The sequence below is a fragment of the Adiantum capillus-veneris genome, chromosome 2, assembly GCF_014529385.1.
Source record: "Adiantum capillus-veneris isolate H3 chromosome 2, ASM1452938v2, whole genome shotgun sequence".
Lineage (NCBI taxonomy): Eukaryota > Viridiplantae > Streptophyta > Polypodiopsida > Polypodiales > Pteridaceae > Adiantum > Adiantum capillus-veneris.
The window spans coordinates 171,882,014-171,901,510 of record NC_140932.1 but is presented as its reverse complement, the minus strand read 5'-3'; the positions used below and the strand labels follow the sequence as shown (position 1 = coordinate 171,901,510).

Here is a 19,497-nt window from a genome sequence, read left to right as displayed (position 1 = left end):
GAGGCTCAAGAGGAGCATAGTCAGGCTGAGGAGGCGCAGGACTCACAGCACTCCAGTCATTCTCGATGCAAACGGGCAGAACGGGAAGCACGAAAGGCAAAGAGTTCCAAGAGTTCTCAGTCTCGCCAGAGAGATGAGCATATCAAGGACAGAAAGGGAAGTCACCGTACTTCTAGCAGACAAAACAGAGAAGATACTGATACTGAGACTGAGACAGAGATTGATTGGGATGCTGACACTGACAATTGCAAGAAGGCTCCCAAGCGGCATTCTGAAGCCAAGAAGCGAAGTGGTGGGATTAGCAGTAATCAAAATGATTACATCGATTCCCTGAAGATTTCTTTTCCCATATTCAAAGGAGGGAAAAAGGATGATCCAGATGTTCACATACAAGATTTCGAGCAGTATGCTGAACTAAAAAACATTGATGAAGATGATTGGGGGGAATATTTTCCACAAACCTTGAAGGAAGCAGCGAGGAAATGGTATTACCATTACCCTGCATGCCAACTGAGATCATATAACAAATTACTTAAGGCCTTCAGGTTGGATTATTCCGACAATCGAGGCGATGAGGATATTCATTGTGAATTGAATCAGATCAAACAGAGGAATTTTTCAGTCCGCAGCTATGTTGAAAAGATAAAAGAACTGACCAGGCAGCTGCAAGAACCGCCGTCTGAGAAGAGATTGAGGGCATGGTTTCTGAATGGGTTCAGAAGCGAAAAGCTTATAGAACAAGAAGTACCAGCTCCTACAAAGAAATTCAATGATCTAGTCCAGCGAGCATTAAAACTGGAACAGCAGACTAAGAAAGAAAAGAGCCACAAGAAGCAAAGGACCTATAGCAGTAGTTCGGCTACTGAAGCTTCTGATTCAAGTACAGCATCCAGCAGCTCCGAGAGCAGCTCCAATGAACGGACAAAGGAGAAATCAAAGAAGGGATCATGGACCAAGAAAATTGAAGAAATGGCTAGGAAGATTGCAGAAATGAGCCACACAAGACAGCTAGTCCGGAAGATGGAGACTTGGTGTTCCAGATGCAAATCCAAGGACCACATCTCCACTGAATGTCCACAATGTACCTACTACAAGGCCTTTGGTCACCTATGGAATAATTGTGGCATCAGAATTCACCATTTCAAGAAAGGAAAGGATCTATCAGTGGTTGCCTACACTTAACCAGTGAAGGCAAAACCAATCAAAGTAGCTCAAGGAGAGAGACCAGGTACTAGTGGTACTGGTCAAGGACGTGGCGGATACCAACCAGGAATGGGTAGAGGAAGAGGAAGAGGCAACTTCCAGACCAGGAGCATGAATTTCCATACCTGTGGTAAGTATGGTCATTTTGCAGCCCAATGTCTAGATGCACTAGTAACGAGTGCTACTAAGGCTAAGGCACTAGAGCCAGTCCCAATCAGAGTAGTTACCACGAGCAAGGGAGTGATCATTGAAGAAATCCCAGATATTTCAGAAGTACCAGTCAATTCTAACAGCAGCAAGTGGGCCCAACAAAGGGAAGTTTGGAAGGCCAAACGTAAAAAAAAGGTGGTAGATGAGTGGCAAGAGCAGCGGGAACTAGCAGCTAAAATCATAGAGGATTTAGCTAAGAAGCTACCAGAGTAGCCAGAAAGTTCCGAAGCTAGAGTCATTCAAAAGATACCAGCCCAATCGAATGATAAAGATCAATCAGTACTGGCCATGACAGAGACCATGCTGGCGGTAGTACATGGACTAGCTGATGAAATGGGAGTGGAAGGAAAGAGTAGAAGTACTGCTGAAGAAGAATGGCAGTGTGAAGACACTAGTTCTTCACGCTCTGAAAATCAGTGTGACCAGGAGCGTGAGGAAATTCAGGTGAAAATTTGTGATAGAATCCAGATTCTGACTGTAGAGCTGGAGGATATAAGAAAGACCTTACCTGAGGTGGCCAACTTTATCAGACAACGTAGGAAGACTGAGGCAGAGGCCAGAACAGTGGACCTGACGGCTGTCCGGGATGATGAAGTTCCACTTATTCAGGTAGACTACAAGGTCAGAAAGCAATGGGAACCTCTCTCAAGTGTCATACTGGATGGAGGAGCAGGAGTCAACATAATGGGAGCCCGTCTTCAACAAAGAATGGGTATTACTAACATGAAACCAACACCATTCAAAGTAAGAATGGCATTTCATCGAGTCGTACAAGCGACGCGTATGATTGAAAACATGCAGATAAGAGTTGGGAAGGAGAAATTCAAAACCAGTTTCCTAGTCTTGGATGTGCAGGGAGCATATGGAATGCTACTAGGCTGCCCATGGTTAAGAACAACACATGTTGTTCATAACTACACAAACCAAACTTTAACCATAGAAAGGGCTAGTGGCAGAATCAAAATCCAGACCAACAACACCAGGATCTGGAAAAAGAAACTGAGACCGAAGGAGTTGTGTCAGAAATACCAAGCTAAGAAAATTCAGCGAATGCTAGCACATATTTCCTTTGGCAGAAATTGATTTGAATGCAGTCCTGCTGAACAAAGAGCAAGCTGACAAGCAAAAGAGACAATTCCCTGATCAGTTTACTGAAGTCAATACAGGGGAAAGAACAATTCAGCTAATTGGAAGAATGGAGGAACCAGCTGATACTGGTATAATGATAGAACCAGTATGTTCTGAAGAGTACCCACTGAATCAGCATAATGATTCAGAAATGAATGGACCTTCTTGGGATTACGCTGAAGAATCGACCAAACGAAAAGGAGGCGGACCAAACTGGTTGCTTCTAGATGATCAGGAAGTGGAGGAGTGGAACCTGGGATCAGAGGAGAATCCCAGAATGATCAAAGTTAACAAACACCTGAAACCGGCAATGAAGGAAAAAGCACGGAAAATGTTCCAGAATTATAAAGATGTATTTTCCTGGGAACATACAGATTTGAAGGGAGTAGATCCTGAATTCTGTCAGCACCGAATACCACTGAAACCGGATGCTAGGCCAGTCAGATTGCAAAGATACCGGATGAACCCCAACTATGCAAAGAAGGTCAAGGAGGAGATTGATAATCTTCTCAAGGCTGGGTTCATTACGGAAGTAGCAAGTAGTGATTGGTTATTTTCCATAGTCGTTGTTCCTAAGAAGAATGGGAAATTAAGAGTGTGTGTCGACTATAGGAAACTAAATGCCCAAACCATTAAGGATCCATTTCCCTTACCTTTTACTGATATGTTGATTGATGAGATCGCACGATATGAGATGTATGGCTTCATGGATGGTTATAGCGGCCATAACCAGTTACAGATTGCTCCTAAAGATAGGGCTAAGACCACTTTCATCACTGAGTGGGGAGCATTCATGTATTTGGTGATGCCTTTTGGCCTGTGCAATGCACCAGCTACTTTTCAACGGTGTATGATGGAGATGTTTAATGAATTTCTTCATCGATTCCTCTCCATTTTCATGGATGACTTCACTGTCTATTCAGATGAGGAACAACACCTTCTATTCCTAGAGATGGTTTTTAAACGCTGTCAGGAGAAGAGGATTTGTTTGAATCCATTCAAACCTGTATTTTTGGTTTGGAAGGGATAGCTACTGGGACATGTGGTTTCCCACAATGGAATAGAAATGGCGAATGACAAAATACATTGTGTCCAGCAAGCTAAAGCACCCAATTCTGAGTTGAGTTATTTCTTGGGGTATGTGAATTTCTATAGAAGATGTGTACACAAGTTTGCTTCTCAAGCAGTACCACTATATGAGCTTACAAAGAAGACTAGTAAGTTCAATTGGACTGCTGAGTGTGAGGGGAGTTTCCAGAATTTGAAAAAGCCATTATCAGTAAACCAGTCCTCAGGCAGACGCATTGAGATAGTATTTTCCATGTACACGTAGATGCTTCAGGATTGGAAATGGGGGCAATATTAGCTCATCCAGATGGCATAACAGACTATCCGTTCTATTTTGCTAGTCGGAGATTCAGTCAGGCTGAACAAGGCTATACGACTACTGAAAGAGAGGCCCTCGGAATGGTTTTTAGCGCTACAAAGTTCGGGAATTACCTATTGGGGAAGTTATTCCATTTTTATGTCGATCATCAAGCTCTTCTGTTTCTGATTAACAAAGTTATTATTCAAGGCAGGCTAATAAGATGGATGATGTTCCTTATGGAATTTGAATTCAAAATTTTCCATAAGCCTGGCCGAAACCATTGTGGAGATGACTTTCTCTCCAAAAGTACAGAAGGATATTCAGAATCACCTCTGAGAGATGAGCCAGTGGATGTTGATTTATCTCAGTTATAAGCAGAAGAATCAGTGGATCCTGAATGGTATGATATTTGGGTGAAAGCATGAATAGGTGGAATGATATTTAAGCTATTAGATAGCATATCACAAAAACAATCTTGTGGAAAAAATAATACAAACTAAATAAAATTTATAAGTGATTGCACTTCTATATTTTATTCTTTAACACTAGAATGGTAACAGGACACTTTTATGTCCTTGGACACTTTTGTGTCCTATTAAGTGACCATTTTGCTTGAATTATTTGAAGAGTATGAAAATGAATTTCTAGGTGCTATATATCCACAAAGTTTCCTTATGAGCTGAAAAAAACTTAGCATTTTTTTTAGTATTGATCTCACCATTAACATTACTCTTGCACAACATTTTTGAACCTAAACTGTGTGAAAAAACGGGTCCTGTTTTTGGCTTTTTTTTAAAAAAAATTGGCAACTATACCACTCTAAACTTCATGTTTGTGAGGTTTAGATGGCCAGAGGTTAGGCCTTCATAGTTCTCAACATGTTTTGATGCTTGTAGGGAGAGCTAAGTGTTAAAATTGAAAGTTATGACCAATTTACAAGAATTGCATAATCCTGTTTTTTGGCCAAAATTAGCACTTTTATGATTTTTTTGCTGGCTTTCTTGATATCCAAATTCAATTTTGATTGTGTAAGTGTAATGTATAACATAAAGCTAATCTTCCTTGAGTTTTGGGGGACCTAATATGCTATATAGCATAGTATATGATGATGGTTGAGTTTTTGATTGCTGAAGAATACGATACATTTTAGAGTAGCAAGTATAACTTCCTCAATATTGCTAGTTTCTTAGGCCAATTATATGTATTTTGTAGGAAGTAACCATATCTAATCATAGACTACAAACTTGGCTAGATATTGAGTAGTTTCTATTGGTTTCTAGAGGTCATAATGCTAAACCCAGTTTTTTCATGTTTGCTGTACTTAGCATTTTATCATTGCTCCCAAGGTTCCAATTGTAAGAGATCCATTATCCTTTTGACATGCTCCATGGCTCCTTTTGAATCCAAATGCCCGAAGGGAACTAAGAAAACATGTATATAGTATTTGTATTGAGCGTGACTATAGAAACTTTGATGATAGGTCTGGAGAATGGCAAAAATGCAACTTTTTTGTACCTTTTTTTTTTCCCAAAAAAAAAATAGTGAGGTAAAAGCAACCATATGTTTTGGTCACCAACCCATTGAAGTTAACGAGGCATTTTATCTCATGTCCTACAAAAGTCCCCACTTTTATTTATATGCAATCAACCGTAAGAAATTGCTATTTTGGGAAAAATGCACTGGTCCATCAACTTTGGAGGCTTGTAGTGACCAAGGGATGAGAAAAATTACAAGTTTCTCATTTTTTCCATATGTAGTAGTTATTGAACTATAAGCTCATGAAAGGATTTTTCAAAATGAGTGGATCTACTATGGTTTTGGAATTTTTTCCCAAAACCCTGAAAGGACACTTTTATGTCTTGTTAGGTTACCATTCTAGCGTTAAGAGCTATCCATTGACATATATCATGATAGAAATTTTATGTGAATTCATGTCTAATTGTAGGCCAAAGTTTTTGATAGTAGGTGTCCATGGACACAGCTATTTAAGCCACCATTCCATGCTTTCACCCATTTATCAATTCCTTTCCCAAGGTGCCTTTCTAGAGGATTGGAAACAGAATCAGAAGAAAGCTCTGATCATAAAAAGCCTGAAATTTACCATCATCGGAGGAGTACTTTATCGATTAGGTGTGGATGGTATACTTCGAAGATGTGTCCCTATGGAAGGAAGAATGCAAGTTATTTCAGAAGCACATAATGGCAAGTCTGGTGGAAACTTTTCCAACGAAGTGACCTACAAGAAGATTCTGCAAGCAGGTATGTGGTGGCAAACAATGATTGCTGATGTCAGAAGCTTTTGTAAAACCTATGACATATGCCAAAGAATGGGCCGACCAACAGCTGCAGACATGACTCCCTTAATGCCAATACAACCATTGGGAGTATTCATGAAATGGGGACTGGGTTTTATGGGACCTTTTAAGAAGGTGACTCCCAGGAAAAACAAGTACATCGTGATGGTTACTTGTTATGTTACCAAGTGGGTGGAAGCTAAGGCTCTTCCTCACAACACAGCCAAGTCAACTGGAAGGTTTCTGTTTGAGAATATTGTTTGCCGATATGGATGTCCACTAGAAGTTGTGACCAATCAAGGGACACATTTTATCAACGATACTATGAAAATCCTATTGGATATGCTTTCAGTCAAGCATCGAAAATCTACTCCTTACTATCCCAGATGCAATGGACAGGCTGAAAGTAGCAATAAGACAATTAAGACTATTCTTACTAAGCTGGTGCAAAAGAAACCAGACCAGTGGGATTTGAAGCTTCAGACTGCTCTATGGGCTTATAGGACAGCTTATAAGGTGACTACTGGAATGACACCATTCAGAATGGTGTATGGTACTGAAGCTGTGGTTCCTATGGAGTTCGTAATTCCCAGTCTAAGAATGGCTGTGAAGTATGGATTAGACTTCAACCATAATCTTAAGAAAAGACTGAATGAACTAATGCAGTTAGATGAACTCAGGCAAAGAGCTATATTGGAACACAAGATTGTTCAACAAAGAAGGAAGCACTGGCATGATAGCCGAATTAAAGTTCGAGAATTCCAGAAAGGAGACTTAGTGCTTCTAGGGATTTAATATTTACGTGATCACTCAAAAAATTTACGTGATCACAAAGCGTTAACTAATGTTAACAACCATATAAATTGGAGTTTTTCAAAATTGCTTCTTCCCCCTTCATCCAATAGTATAAATGCATGACTTTGTCCACGCCAACAAAAGATTCACCTTACCAACTAAATGTTCACTCTAATGTCATTTTGAGTGATCACATGAATTTAAAATCCTTGAATGCTTCTATATCAATGTAAATTGGGTCCAAAGAAGAAAAATTTGAAGATTGCCTGGGCAGGACCTTTTGAGGTCGATTGGGTCTTCTCCAATGGCACAGTCAGATTGAAAGATTTATCTGGACTGATGTTGCCGAGAGTATATAATGGAGCAAAGATCAAACTTTATTATTCAAAGACCAGAGAAACTGGGTTGGAACAAGGTACTAACGAACTGGAGGTTGTTGATAAAGAGATAACGGAATCATACATTTTTAGTCTTTTCCATGTGCAACTAGTTCCAGCTTCAGAACCAGTACCAGACGAACTAGATCAAGCTGACCTGAGAACCAATACCAGTATGGTCCAGCCAGAGTGGGAGTCTGTTCAGAACCAGTATGGACACACTTTCCAAATTTTAAGTGGCCAACGGTCAAGTGATATGCCAGTGGTAATTATTACAAGGATGGGTTGCACTCTTGTCCAATGCATGTTTGCCATGACAGCAACGGCGCACACAAGTTTAGGAGCGGCGAGTGGTGGAGCTTTTATGGCGCGAACACGTATAACAGTAAGGAGAGTTAGCATTTTTCCTCATAAATCTTCTGCGCGACGCTTTCCTCCCGTCAACCATTTACCATCGTCGAGCTCCGAGGTTTCTTCACTACAGCCGCAAACTTCGACCTCTGACGAGACAGCTGACGGTCAGACAGCCTTACCAGTGACACTAGGGAACGGCTTTGACACAGGTAAGTCCTCTTCACCTTCGCCTGTTTCATCGTCGTCAACCTCACAGTGTATGCGTAGAAGGAAACACTCAGAGAAGATGCAGGAAACTTTTGAAGAAACCCAGGCTATAGTTGCTGAGGCAAACGCAAGCCTTCCTGTTCTTCCATACAACAAAATCCAATGCTATGTCTTTACTGATCACGCAATGACTCTGCTACAACTCTGGGATCTGCGAATTGTGTTGCAAGCTACAAGGATTGATTTTGATGCAGATATCATTAAGAAAGTTCTCGATTCCTTTGATGTTGACACTAGCAGTGCTATGATAAATAATAGGAAGGTGTCAGTGACACTAGAAGCCATTGCATTTGCATTTCGGATGCCTAATGAGCCCAAACCGTCTCTGGCGACTGCACAGCAAATAAGTATTGCTCTAAAGGAGGATGAAACACCTAGAAAGAAGCGCAAGGCAGGTGCTCAAGGAGTTCCAGTAGCAGGTCTGGAAGCCTCCGCTGCTTATAGGTTTGTAGTTGAAGGAGTCAGTCTTAAGAATAACCCAACGTATGTGTCAGAGAAATTATTTGCTATGCTATTGGCCAAGATACTGGATCCACAAGTCCATATCAACCTTTGTCAAATACTCTCGCATAATGTACTTCAACAGACTGCCAAGCTGAAATCTCAAACATTTTTCAAGGCATGGTATGTCTGGCAATTCTTGTATTGGGCTACTGCTGCAGATGTTAATGAGCAGGTAAAGCAGGCTTGGAGTGAGCAAAACGACGAAGACACAGACAGTAAAACGATTTTCAATGACCTAAAAAGGAAAGCCACTGCAGAGGAAGCTGGCAGTTCAAAGAAGCCAAGAATTACATTGACAAAAAGCAGTGAGTTCTTGAAGCAAATAGAAAGCCAGGTTAAGGCAGTGAGCACTGAGAAAGCTGAGAAAAGTAAAACTGAGCATCAATTTACTCAGAAAACTGTGTCTGATCAGTCAGTTGTCAAACATACAGTTGCTACTGGCTCTGGGAAAGATCAGGTAATGCCAGTCACCGAGGAGAAGGTAGCAGACCAGTTAGTGGACAAAGGCAAGAGTCAACTGGACAAAGGGAAAGGTCCAGCGTCCTCAACTTTCTCTGGAGAAGTTCTTTCCATTTCTGGGAATCCTCTCCAACTGGTAAAAAAAGACATTAGGAAAAATATGAACCCTCTAGGGACCCTTTGGGATTAAGGTTAGTTAGAGGCCAGCCAATGAGAAGAGGGTGGTGGACACACTCTATGCCCTCAAAAATGTAGGGGGACAAAGTAGTATTACACTTCTTAAATGGGCTCTTACCTAGTGAGAAGGTGGGGTGGGAGGGGGGGGGGGGGGGTAGTGCATGGGTGGGTGGGCCATATGAAACCTCCAACTTCCCTCCTTTTTGATCCGGTTTTGAAAAAATCTCAAAAATTTGAAATTTTTCAAAATTTTCAAAACTCAAATTTCATCTTCTTAAAGCCCCCTTAAAACTATTTTATGGTCAAAAAAACATTTTTTGACCTCAAAAAGTCAAAACGTGCACCCAAAAACCCTAAAATTCAATTTTTAAAAAAATCTTTTTTTGCTATCCAGAGCTCCCCCAAAAGTAGTTCTTAGGCAAAAAGTGATTTTCTCTCTCTAGAACACCTTTTCCAACCCCTCCTTGGTTGCAACCATCACACTTGTCCTCTACTCCAACACTCTCTCTCTCTACACCATCTCCATTGCTGCAGCAAGGAAGCTCCTCTCTCCTCCCCTACCACCTTCCATTGCCACACCAAGCAAAGGTTATCCACCTTCTCCTCCCATTGCCACACCAGGCAAGGGTTATCCACCTTCTCATATCACTTTATCCTCTGTACATTGTAGGAACAAGCAAGGTCCTTCTCCTCCTCCTAGTTCTCTTTGCTCAACCATGGCCAAGTCTACTTCGCAAAGGCGGCCAAAGGATGAGGTCACAGCACTTGCATGCCACAACACTAGAGGTGTAGATGATGAGTGGGTGCCAGAAGAGTTCACCAAAGGTGCTTGGGTATACATGCAACCATCTGCTATTGGCCCTCATTGTGTGCAGAATCGTGCAAACTTGGATCTTCATTGGAAAGGAAAGCTCCTTGGCTTCAAGAACTGCAAAGACAAGGGGACCGTAGCCATTGTGCAACATGTTTTCTCAATGTCAACCATGCATTTGCAACAACCACCTCGATTTCCAACACATTGTAAGTACATGTTTTGAGAATACAAAGCTAGGTGTGAAATCACAATGTAATGTTATTATGGATTCATACTTGAAGATTTTTCATGCATTTATAGTCATATTTCCATCCACGCTGATGGAGGAGCAGCCACTGCATAGTCTCTCCGGCACATTCAATGCTATACATGCGGATATTGGAGCAATAATGTTCCCACATCTTTGCCCAACCAAACTGGTTCAAAGAAGGATTTTCTTCTATTCTCACTCCTATATTGTCCGTACTTCTACACAAGCGTTTGGAACAGTTGAACCCATCAAAGTAACTTCCTTATTAAGTATGGAGTGGCCGGTACCAGATTTGTGGTTGGTAGCATCTTTCAAGCAAAAGATGATAATGGATGTCCAAAACTCTTTGAAATACTCTAAAGCTTCTAGGTATGTGGGTTTGAGTTGGTGTTTGCCTATTCATTGTTTTGTGCACATTTTTAAAGAGTTTGTATTTGTGGAGACTACCACAATGCTTGTATATAAAGATGCGCATTACGAGGAATTAGGAAGGCTTTTAGAAGAGGACTGGGGTTTTGTGGAGGGCATGCACAACGGGGACCGATACCGTTGTAAGGTTGGAGCTTCAGGTATTGGAATGGGCTATTTGAGATCCGCACCTCCTTGTACATACGATTTCACTATGATCGTTGGATGTGCAAGCTTGGAGTGTGGACTCCCTTATAGAGTGTAGACGGTGCTATTGCAAGCTTTGACATTGCAGTGAAGATGCCCAACGATGCTTTGGAGGCAGTCCAAGTGAACAAGCATTGGACTCTCAGTAATGTTCGAGAACATTTGGTTATTATGGGGTTTGAGGCCCTTCAACAAGCACAATTTCGTTTACAAGGTCACAAGGTGAGAATCCTTCCACCACATTTTCAATACATGGTTTGTCGATCATTGGATGCTTATTGTAATGAATGTCCGCAGATTGGGAAGATAATGGAAGACAAATTGAAGGTCAAGGAGAACTGGGGGATGGATGGACCTATGCTATCGATCCTATAACTTTGTAACTCTTGCAATTTTCAAACTGATCCCCGTTGTAATCAACATGATTTTCTTCGGCAAATCATGCCTTTGAATATAATTTTTTGCATTGGGATGAGGAATCATTTTTTTTGTGAAAGTTCCTTTTTTTTTAATGTCTTAAAAAAAGGGTCCATTATAAAAGAGGGGCCACCTAACTCATTCACTATTTTCACTTTTGCAACTCTTGAGCTCCTCCACTCTCTATCTACACCCCAGGCTAGACATGGATGTTTCCACATCCTCTGCATCTGCAGCCACATCCACGCCTTTGTCACGCTTCATCCTCTTCCTCGAGGACACCAAATACAAATGGAAGTTGGACCTCCACACCTTTTTTACTCGTCTCCCTGACCTTGATGCCACAGTTGTCCTTCACATGGATGCATTTGCCAAGATTTTTGCGTTCATGGAGGAGCATATCATAAAATATTTTGTATCTATCCCCCCACATGTAGGGATCTGGGTGCCTTGCGATCTTTTGCGCTATATACACAAAGGTGATCTCCCATTCTCCAAGCGGTTGCAACGATTCGAAGAAATTGCAACCGATGCAGGCCATTACTTGGACGAGCAAGCCCCAGGGGTGTCAGCGCTCAAGAAGCGCAAGTTGGGGGTGGAGTACCTTTCTCAGCTCGCAACATTTATCTTCTTGGTGAGCGAGGAACCTGATTTGGAGGAGCTTCACTTACCACACCTTCAGGTTGGGTCCTTTATCAAGGACACCAAGGAGCAACAGGTTATCCCCATGAACCTTGCAGCGGAAGGAAAGGCACACTGGCTCGAGTACCCTAGGGGTCTTGAGGAAGTGGTTGAGAAATCCATAGTTGCGGCTGGCCCTAGTGACACTCCAGTGCCACTACCGCTGACAGATGTGGCTATCCCAGAGGTAGAAATCAGCCGCTTCTCCTTAGTGTTAGTGGATGGGGAGGAGTATGTGTTCCTACATGATTTGGAGAAAGCATTTGGCCTGCGCATGGATGAATGCTTGAGCGTGCTATGCAACAACACCAAATGTCCCTTAGACAATACGCCAGATGCCCTAGAAAGCAAGCTCTTTCCAGATGGGGACTCTTTTGCTAACACTATTGTAGTTTTATGTGCGGAGGTCCTGGAAACAGAGTAGTTGCACATGGCTGATGAGGAATTCCAAGCCACGCAAGCCAAGGTTGAGGCTGCTAGGATGCCTATGCCATTATGAAACCTCCCATCTCATGATCCAAAGGTCGTATCTGTGGTGCATGGGAGCATTGACTTGGATGCAAAGGGCAACAGGGAGGAGGACGACAAGGAGCAGGATGTAAACTGTATCCTAAATTTCATGTTACTATTTTATCCTTCATTGTCTTTTTTCTCAACCTTCATCGGTTTATGACAGGATGTCGTGGAGGTTGATGATTTTGGTGCAAGGACGGGTGGCAAGTGGACAGGCTTTGGACCTCAAGCTTCCCTTGAACATTACCTAGGACATGTTGGAGCTATATATGGCTCACTCTACTCAACTTGGTCTCACCTATATATTTGTATCTTGTCCTCAATATGAATCAGTCTTTGGGAGCGTATATGGTGTGTCTCTTGTCTTGTCTCTCTCTCTCTTTCTCTCTACATCTCAACATGGTATCAGAGTAGTAACGATCATGCGCCGATTCAATTCATGGTGACAAAACAGTATGTGTATGCGATTTGCATGTAAGATTCAAAAATTGCTACAAATTTTATTTTTGAGCATTGATTCTTGTTAACTGTGGTTGTTTTGTATTAAGAAGAATATGATTAGTGTTTTGTGTGAAGTTTATTGTTAATCAATCTAATCATTGATTACGTTTTTTTGTTGATGACACCTTGAACTTCATCTCAATTTTTCTTGATATTCTGCTCAAAATTTGGAGAAACGGGAAAAGCGCAATGGAGCATAGCGCAAAGGCATTTTTCATCCAAAACTTGTTCGTCTCCTCGGCTCTTTGATTTGAGTTCTAGGTTCGCGTCAATCGGAGTTCGCAGCAGAAAGTTATGCTGTTTTTACTGCAATTGAGCTTGACGCAGCTTTCTTCCTCCTACTTCTTCGTGAAGCGTCCGCGATCGTTTTTCTTATTTTGGCATTAACTTTTTCGAGAAGATTTAGCTTCTTGCTATTCGTATTGTGGCCGTCAATCTTGCGTCTCACACCACTCTATTTTGAGGACTCTTTTATTATTAACGTTTCCTTTACCCTGCCCTTTTTGGGTGACGTCTCTCACATCTTTGGAAGTTTCTTGAGCATCCTTCTTATGTTTATCGTTGACAGAACACAGTCCTCATATCTCTCTCATTCTCAATTGTGGCCTTCACCATATATGGTGTGCAAATTCTGCGATCTTATCTTATACGTCTTCTCGCAACAAGATACGGCTATGAATATTCTCGCCAACGGCTTTCCTTTTGGCCAGCGTTCTGTTCCTCCTTTCCAAGGTCAAGGTTTTCCAGGCTGGAAAACAAAGATGTTGTTAATTCTTGAAGGCGATGAACTCTCCGATGTTGTTCTTGGAAATCGTGTTTGTTCGCCTCAGCCTGTTGATACGGATAATGATAATGTGCTTATCACTGAAGGACCTATATTTGAAGATTCGAATGTTGCCTATACGGATTGGCAACGACGTGATAAAGCAGCTCGTCGGTATATTCTTTCTGCTCTTACTGATTCCCTTTTGCTTGATATGTACGAACTGCCTACTTTCCATGACGTATGGAAGTACCTTATTGCAAACTTTCAGAAGAAATCTGTCACAGAAATACTTTATTTGAGAGGGTTGCTTAACAAGTTACAATATGAAGTTGGTACTGCCATGACGGGACATATTGAATCTTTCAAATCTATTATTAATCAACTTGCTGCTGTCGGTGATCCTGTTCCACAAAAGCAACTGATTACACTTCTCCTTGATACGGTGAAGGACTCTTCTTATGATAACATTTTTACTATTCTCTCTAATAAAGATGGTCTTGATTTCGACCAAGCCTACATGTCTTTAATTGAATACTCTCAACGTCAAGAACGTCGTAATGCTAGTCATGATACAGCTATGATTTCACACGAGGAGACTGAGTCACAATAGATGGAACGAGCTTTTTATGCTCGAAGGCGTCCATTTCAACGAGGAAACCGCAGAGGTGGCCGTCGCAGTAATATTTTCTCTCGTCTCAAATTTCCTAATCAGCAATGTTCTTACTGCAACAAAAATGGCCATACTGAACATGATTGTTGGGCACGTCAATATGATGAAGAACACAATATTACCACAAAACAACCACGTTTATCTAGATACTCTTCTTCTTCTTCTTGTGAATATTGTGGACGATCTGATCATCCCACTCATATGTGCTATAAGCTTCGATTCGACACAGATTGGAATAGAGCATATGCTACTGAACATCGAAACAACATTGTACAAGAAACAAGCTGCGTCCTATGTTCAGTTGCTCCAGACAGAATACTTCATGTACGCGATGGATCACTTTTTATTGTCGATTCTAGTGCTACAGGAAATATGACATATCAGTCTAAGTGGCTCCATAACTATCATCCACTGCCAGTTCAACGTGTTGTTTATCTTGCTGATGATACTACTTGTCAAGTAAAGGGTATTGGAGACTTATATCTTGGGACCTTATCTTCTTCCACTCAAATTTTGCGAGGAGTATTACATGCACCAGATCTTCAACGTAATCTTCTTTCAGTTGCTAGACTTGTTGATCTTGGTCTGTTTGTTGGATTTGAGCATACCAAATGCTGAATTGAGAAAGATGGACAGACTATAGCCACTGCTCCTCGAAATGGTAATTTGTTTGAACTCTCTCTCAACGATGCTGTAGCAAATGTTGTCACTGCTCCAGGTGATCATGATTGCAAAGTATGGCATCACCGTTTTGTTCATGCTGATTTCTCAAAACTCCTTGATCTTCAACGTCGTGATCTTGTTCATGGCATGGATCTTAAAGCCCATCCTCATATGGGAATTTGTGAATTTTGTGCTCTTGGGAAACACAATCGCAAACCCTTTCCTCTTTCAAATACAACTCATTCTCATGACATATTGGATCTTGTTCATACTGATATATGTGGACCTCTACCTTCTTCGAGATCACAATATCGCTACTTCATTACTTTCATTGATGATTTCTCAAGGTATACGGCTGTATTTCTACTTAGACAAAAATCTAAAGCCTTATCTGTTTTCAAACAATTCCACAAGGCTGCGGAACTTCAAACTGGTCGTCGCCTTAAGAAGCTTCGTAGTGACAATGGAGGCGAATATGTTTCTCGATAGTTTGTGAGTTACTGTGCTGATAGTGGAATTCATCATGAACACACTATTCCATATTCGCCTCAACAGAACGGTGTTGCTGAACGAAAGAATCGCACTATTCTCAATGCTGTAAGATGTATGCTGACTCATTCTGGCTTATCTCGTGTTTTTTGGGCTGAAGCTACGTTGACAGCAGTATTTATTCAGAATCATCTTCCTACTACTGCACCCTCTGGTAAGATACCCATCACAGCATGGACAGATGACATTCCTTCTGTATCTCATTTTCGAACCTTTGGATGTATTGCTTATATTCATGTTCCCAAAGAAACACGAACAAAGCTTGATGCTCCTAGTCTTAAAGTTATCTTTATTGGATATTCTGACACTTCCAAAGATTCTATGACCCTTACTCCAAGAAAGTAATTGTGAATCGTGATGCTACTTTTAATGAATAGCTTATGGGAGGCTCATGGTCCATGGGATTCTTATGATACTAAATCATTGCTTCAATATTTTCCATTTCTTTCAGAAGATGAAACTCTTCCTATAGAGCAAATTTCCTCTTCACAACCATCCATTCCGAATGTTGCCAATGATGATATTGATATTTTTGCTGATCTGCCTCTTGATTTTGAACATGGCTCATGTCATGTTTATGATGACGATGTTAGGAGTTTTTTGGAGCAAGGTATTGCGCATATGTACATATACATGCATGGTGCATCAAATAAAGGATAGCCCATTTTCCTTAGCCAGGTGGTTATGTGGGGCCCACATGTGTACAGGTAGGACAGGGTGTACACAGTGCATTGATTTTCACTATTACCAGTACCACTGTGTTTCTCTACAATAATGAGGAGTTTGTAGCGTGTAAAACTTCTCGAGGAAGTTATCCGCGGGCCGACGACGTGAGGTCAGCACGTGCGTCAGATGGCATCTAGTGGCGTCAGGAGGGCGAACGAGGTCAATATTTGCACGCGGATGAGGATGGACACAACGTGGGTGTTTTCTGGTGAGAGTTATGCAAAAAGGTCATCATTAGGACCACTTTTTGGGGCCACTTCACGTGGTGGCGAGATGCATTATTAGAAAAAAGCTGAGTGCCAGGTGTGCGAATGATGCAAAAAGGTGACAACTATGCACTGCGAGGTCAGTTTTTGGCCTGTTCGGGGTCCGTTTGAGGTCATCTAAAAGGCCGTTATAGGGAGAGGTACAGGTACAGGTGATTCACATAGGTACAGGTAGCTGGAGTACAATGATATACTAGCAGTGATGTCACTTGCAGTTGTTGTGGGAATGCATCACTTGGCGCCTATTTGAGCGCATTGTCTGCTGGATTGTACGTTACTTGTGGAAACTGCCATTGTACGCATTTGTGGAGCCATACTTGGTTGTATTTGGCAGTCCCAGCCATTTCTTAGACTTGGTCTGGACGATAGTCATTTCTGAGACTTGACTATATGCGATTTGCATTAGCCTTCGTGTGAGGGTCGATAGCGTGAGGTTTTTATTGAGCTGGGGGATTCTCAAATGTGGAGATCCTTTCGGTGATACAGGTAGCTGGAGCACCCTTTTTGTGACCTCGCCATAGGCTATGTACTAGTGAGTCCTACTTGATGCTCGGGTTCTATTGTTGACAGTTTATGCATACATAGACAGTCTATATTTTGGGTTTCTACTGCTCTACTTCTGGGGAAACTCTGTCGAAATTTTCCCAAGTTATGATGGCTAGTTTTTTGGTATTTTGAGCCATTTATGCTGTTATGCTGCTGAAATTTTGGCAAAATCAGAGGTTGAGTTAGGTGTGCCTTCTTGGGAGCTTCATGGTTGGCTTTAATGGATGATCAAAATGGCCCTCACTTCACTCCTTTTCATTTAACTCAAAGAATTCAGATTAATGTTCATGTGTCCAGGAAGATCTTTTTCCAGCAGCGCATAGTCTTTATGTTTGGGCCAAGAAGATTGAGAGAGATCCTGGAATGTCCTTTGCCTGTTGTCATTCCGATGATTAACTATGAAAACTCATTTGATGTGCATGTGTTTGTCCTTATCTAAAGTTGAGCTCCATTGAAGTTTCTGGGGATTGGGTAGTGAAAAGTTTTGGGTTCTTGCACGTGTGTTCGAAGGGGTTCTCAAAGAATCATAATTTGGGTAGACATGTCTTTCTCTTATCCCGAGTTTTATGGAAGAAGTGATGAAGATGTGGAAGAATTTTTGGAAAAGATGGAGGTTGCCTGCATTAGCAACCAGATTCATGACCCTACGCAAATGTTACGCCTTCTCGAAATTTGTTTGAAGAGTGATGCACGAGTTTGGTCTAAAGCATTTGAAGAGGAGTTGCGTGTGGCTGATCCACCTGTAAGGTTGAGTTGGGACAATCTACGACATGGGTTGGAAGTGGAGTTTGTGAAGATAGAAGATCCTGACAAGGTGTGGCAAGAAGTACAGGCTTTGGTGCAAAAGGAAGGTGAGCCAGTAGATGCGTACATACGTAAGTTTTCATTGGCATGGGAGCGAATGTGCAAGGCTTTAGCACCACAGGTACCCCCGCCTGACATGATGAAGAAGGACAGGTTCTTGGCTGGTCTTTGGGAGAATATACGTTGGAGAGTGGAGCTAAAGAAGCCTAGGACATATGAAGATGCACTAGAGGTAGCAAGTAACAAAGAGTGGAAGTTGAGGAAAATGAGCCAGTTAGGGGTGGAGTCTTTGCCCATGAGGTCTGAATTTCAGCCTATGGACTCTTTACAAGGTCGCATGTCAGGGGTTCATCATGAACCAGTGGTTCCTGTTACTACTCAGGTTATGCCAGCAGTGGTCACTACATCGGTGCAAGATGATGGGCTAAGGCAAGACATGAGGCAAGTGGTAGATTTGATGAAGAATCTCAGCCTAAACATGCTAGGTCAAGTGGGAAATAATCGAGGTCGAGGGAGGTTTGCAAATCAGCCAGGAGGTGAAGAAAGGCCTAGGAATGGTGTTGGACAAAGCAATGGTAGGTTTTGGAGGCAGCCGTCCACATGTTATAATTGTGGAGATTTGGGTCACATCAGCCCGAAATGTGATAAGCGTATCCATTGCCAAGACAGGTGCTAACTAGGTCAAATGATTATGGCATCGAAATTAAGGGAGACGAAGGAACCACTGGACTGACCCAGGAGGAAAAGGGAAAGACAAAAGTGCTAAGTGTAGTCACCTTGAAGAAGGCATCAAAGCTAGAGGATACATTAGTGATGCCTATTGGAAAGAGGACCATAGAGGAAAAGGAAGGAAGAAGTGCCCCAGGTCCTAGTAAGAAGAAAGGAAAGAGCAGGAAGGCAGATGTTACTTTTGGGCAGCTTATAGAGATGGTGCCTAAGCTAAAGCGACAGTGGAAGAGGATGATTAACCCAATGGAGAAAGAGCTAGAGAGAGGTTCAGTGAAGGTGTTGGCAATGGACGAGCTACCAGACATTTGTCCAATAGTAGATGTGTGGCATAAAAGGAAAAATTTGGGACAAGGTTATGTGGATGGCGGAGCCCAAATATGCGTCATAACACACTCATGCGTTGAAAAGATGGGTCTCACAGTGGCTGGGGTGTCAGGTTTTCGGATCAGATTGGCAAACCATCAAAAAGTAAAATGCTTGGGTGTTGTAAAGAGCTTAGAAGTGGAGGCATATGATGTAAAGGCAGTGGTTGATTTTCATGTGATGCCAGCAGGGTTGGGAGCATATCCTATTATACTGGGCAGACCATGGTTACGTGCAGTGGGAGCTGTTTAAGATTGGCGACATGGTACGATTAGCCTCTATGGAAAGACAGGTACCAAGAAGCTTTATAATATGGACACAAGAAAACGATTAGAGGAGCTTTATGAAGATGAGCATGAGTCTAGTGATGAAGACTCTTCCACGGGGACAGATGAGGACAGTGATAGCACTACCAGCAGTGATGAGGATGTTGATGTTGCATTTCTTTTGATGGACAAAGAAATCTAGGAGTTTGGTTTAGTTGCAT

The 19,497-nt window shown here is 41.9% G+C and overlaps 1 pseudogene; it reads left to right on the top strand.

The window, feature by feature from the left end:
• The window catches only part of LOC147464070 (uncharacterized), a 39,660-nt pseudogene that overhangs the window by 11,044 nt on the left and 9,119 nt on the right, over positions 1–19,497 (top strand).